Raw genomic sequence first — 4,115 nt, forward strand, 5'->3', positions numbered from 1 at the left:
ATTTTTGCTCATTTTTGCTCATTTTTGCTCATTCGTGCTCCAATGCTGCTATCTGCTGGCTGCGCCCCGCCAGAGCGCTCCGAGCGGGCGCTGCCCTGGCAGATCCCGCATCTCCTCTTTGATGTGGGAGCTCTCCCAATTTCGCTGCTCCCAAAATCCGGCCCCTGCCCCAGCGCAGGGCCCGCGGCGCTGCGATCCAGCCCCGGCTCAGAGAAAGCGAGGAATTACAGAGGAATGATGGTGTGAGCAGAGGGATGTCACTGCAGGACACAGAACACACAATGTGCACACGCTGCTGTTCTCGAGGTAAAAAAAAGGGGAATTTTGATTTCTGACTCCAACATTTATAGATTTCCAACATTTATAGACTCGGTTTATAGATTTAGATTTAATTTCTGACTCCAACATTTACAGATTTCCAAAAGCGACCCTGGATTGGAGGGTGACAGTGCCACCTCTCCAACGACACTGGACAAACCAACAGCCCATCAAATTTCTCCTCTTCCTTAAAGGAATGCAAAACAATGACTTATTTACAGAAAGCGTGTGAGAAAGTTTGCTACAAGAATGTCAACATCAGAAGGTTTAGAAAATCTTAAAAAATTCAGGGCGACAGTGGGACTTGGGGCTCAAATTCCAGGAACGGGGAACTTGGGGCTCAAATTCCATCCACGGTGCCATTTCCAATGTGGGTTTCACATCAATTTCTTTCCCATCTTCTTGCTCAGTGTCAGATCCTGCGTTTGTTTTTTTTCTGTGGGAGCTCTCCCAGTTTTGCTGCTCCATCCACGCAGGATTTTTGGTCGGACCCAGGGGATTCAGGGGCACAGAAGGGCTCTGGTGACATCCTGTGTCCCACCTCGGGAAAAGAAGCTGGAAAAGCATCACTGGGGCCAGGACATCCCTGAAATCCCAGCAGCAGCCCTGGGCTCAGTCCCTCTGAGCCCAGCTTTGAGCCAGCCTAAACCTCAGCCACCATCAGCTGGCCACAAAGGCATTTCCCAGAGCTGGAAAAGGGAAATGATCAAGCTCATTTTGATTTTTTCCCTCCTTTTCCAACCATGGTGGTGAGCCTGGCAGCACTGGATTAGTGGTTGGACTTGGTCTTAGAGGTCTTTTCCAGCTTTAACTCTTCCATGATCCTGTCTTTGCTTTCCAGGTAAAGGAACAGCATCTGTGTAGGGCTTTCCATCCCCCCTTAAAAAAAAACCAAATTATATTTAGAGCTCCTTGCATCACAGGCACTTCCCATGTGTTTGGAGCCTTTAATCTTGGCCTTCAGATCCATTTAATTTGCTGCTGTTTTGATTTGTAGTAACAGACATAAATGAGATTATCCATCCCCTGAGATCGACTGTCGGAGGCAAACGCTGAGGAATTGGGGTCTGGAAACATTTCCATGTGTGGCAAAGCCGGGGGAGCCAGGACTGAGCTCCCAAAGTGGGATCAGGACCTTGGGCTGGTGCAGAGCTGTCCCTGACCCCTCCTCATTCCTGGAGGAGCCGCAGGGGCAGGAGGAAACACCTTCACAGCCTGCAAAGAGCATCCCAGCTGCTGGGAGGCTGGAAATTTTCCTTTTCGACTTGAAAAGACAAGGATGGGTGAGCCAGGGGTGCAGTTTGTGGGTCAGCGTGGAGCCAGATGCAGAAATTCCTTGGAGTTAAGGTCTTCCAATTGAAAAATTCTTTGTGTTTTTCCTCTGGAGAAGGAAAACCCCGCAATTTTTGAGTAGTTTTTCTGTTAATTTTCTAATGGCAGCTTCTGATGTTGGGGAAGATGGGTTCCATTCCTGGTTCCACTGCTCTGACTGCAGAAAAAGAAAGGTCTGAAAAGTTCTGTCCCTTTTTGTCTTGTGTAAGACACAGGTGCCCCAAGGACTCCTACATGGGAAATTGGTTCTCAAGTCACTTATGTTTTCTTCTTATAAATTAAGAATACATCACCCTTCTGACTCTTAGCTATTTATTTGCTATTTCTGGTTCTTTTGATTTTTTTTTTCATTTTTTTTTTTAATCTTCATGTTTGCATCTTCCTTCTTTCCTTATCTCCTGCCTGCCCCAGAGGCTTATTGCTGCTTTGGCAACATGCTAACGTGTTTAGGAACGATAAGACGTCTAATTAATAGTTTAATTAGCAGTACAAGGCCTTAATAGCTTATTAAAGGAAATACATTCAGAAAATTCTTTTCCTCTCCTCATGCTGGTACAATACAATTTCCCAGCAAATGATAAAACAGTTTGGAACGTTCAGATTTTAGAGAGGGACGTGGGGCTGTGTTGGTGATTTCACGGGGGATTTCACAGCGCTAATGCCATTATTTTGTTGTTGTTGTTGTTTTAAAACAATTTAAGAGATTAACAAAAGCGATTGGGAAGGAGCAGGCAGGGCAGGCAGGAGAGAGGAATGAACAACTGCTTTCCCCGTTCGTGTTTATGAACAATCCTGGGGAAGGCGAACTTGCTCTTTAAGAGGCTCCGGCTGAAATGTCAGGTGGAGGTCGGAGCCGGGGCACAGCGCTGCCTCCTCCCGCTCCTTTCCCACTAAATTACTGAAAATTCTTTCATTGAAACCGAGGCGTCCTTGGCTCACCAACTCCAGCAGAGTCTGGCCCAGCTCTGAGCCCGGTGGCTGCCTCTGGCTTTGGGCAGCGAGGATGAGAAACCCGGAGAGGAGAGGAGAGGAGAGGAGAGGAGAGGAGAGGAGAGGAGAGGAGAGGAGAGGAGAGGAGAGGAGAGGAGAGGAGAGGAGAGGAGAGGAGAGGAGAGGAGAGGAGAGGAGAGGAGAGGAGAGGAGAGGAGAGGAGAGGAGAGGAGAGGAGAGGAGAGGAGAGGAGAGGAGAGGAGAGGAGAGGAGAGGAGAGGAGAGGAGAGGAGAGGAGAGGAGAGGAGAGGAGAGGAGAGGAGAGGAGAGGAGAGGAGAGGACACAGAGCAGGACACAGCAGAACAGGGGAGAGGAGAGGAGAGCACAGCAGAACAGAGCAGAGCACAGCAGGGCAGAGAGCACAGCACAGCAGAGCAGGGCAGAGGAGAGCACAGCACAGCACAGCACAGCACAGCACAGCACAGCAGGGCAGAGAGCGCCGCCGCAGCTCGGCTTCCCCCGCCGCCGTGTTTTTCCTCTGACCCACACAAAGATTTCTTTCTAAATTTATCGCAGCGTTCATCGGCAGTCCCACATAGCGCAGATTAGGCGGCTGGGCGGGCAGAGCCCATCGCAATGAGGGCAGGGGAGCCCGGAGAAGCCCGGGAGAGGGCGAGGGGACCCATCCCCGCTCCCCATCCCCGCTCCCCGGGACCCCCAGCTGCCCCCGGCCCCTGCTCCACAGGATCCCCCCGGCGGCCGCAAAGCCCCCACGGTGGCAGCGCCCCAGCTCCCGGCCGGCTCCAGGGAGGTTTTGCCGCTCCCCGGAGGCCCCGGCGCTGGCACCGCTGGGGAATTTCCACTGGGCTGCGGAATTCTGCGCAGGGCGCGGAGCTGGGGCAGCGCTCGGGGAGGGTCGGAGCGGGGCTTGGTGCGGCTCCCCCGGGCACCGGAGCGACCCCGCGCCTCCCCAGAGCTCTCGTGTGCCCCCCGGGTTATACCTGCGTGGGTCCGTGCCCCGAGGAGCCCCCGGGGGGACACGGACGGGTCCCGTCGCTGATTTGAGCTGCACGCTCTGCAGAGATGAAGCCCTGCCCAGGGAGTCTGAGCCGTGTTTGGAATCACGCAGGGAAATTATGCAGTTCCAAGGATGGCATAATTGGGAGAACGCTTGACTAGCGCAATTTTCTTGTGTGCCTGTCAGCAAATCACTTAATGTGTGCTGTGCCAAGTTTCCCAGGCGTTAAATGGGGAATGATTATCCCACCACTTCCTAAGAGGGAGCGAGGATAATACCCACTAATGACTGTGGAGGTCCTGGAAGGTGGTCCCGGAGTTGTGCAGCGGCGCACGCAGGGGCTGCAGCCCTGCAAGGAACACGCAGCACTTTAAACTCGACCGCCAGACATTTATTTCTCCTCATGCTGCTGTTTTTGGTTTTTGTTTTTTAAATCCCGAAATAGATCCGCGTCTGTTTGTGCCGGATTCTCAAAGACTGCGCCGTCATCCCCTGGGATGGGACATCCCAGCTCCG

General features: G+C 52.5%; 1 long non-coding RNA gene across 1 annotated transcript; it reads right to left on the reverse strand.

The window, feature by feature from the left end:
* Positions 1-359: 359 nt before the first annotated feature.
* Positions 360-3,906, reverse strand: LOC143695693 (uncharacterized). The gene is made up of 2 exons (XR_013185181.1): positions 3,583-3,906; positions 360-1,807 (listed from the first exon to the last, which is right to left on the reverse strand). It is a non-coding gene; the product is annotated as an uncharacterized LOC143695693 (long non-coding RNA).
* Between the last annotated feature and the right edge of the window lie 209 nt (positions 3,907-4,115).

The sequence above is a fragment of the Agelaius phoeniceus genome, chromosome 25 (assembly GCF_051311805.1).
Source record: "Agelaius phoeniceus isolate bAgePho1 chromosome 25, bAgePho1.hap1, whole genome shotgun sequence".
Classification (NCBI taxonomy): domain Eukaryota; kingdom Metazoa; phylum Chordata; class Aves; order Passeriformes; family Icteridae; genus Agelaius; species Agelaius phoeniceus.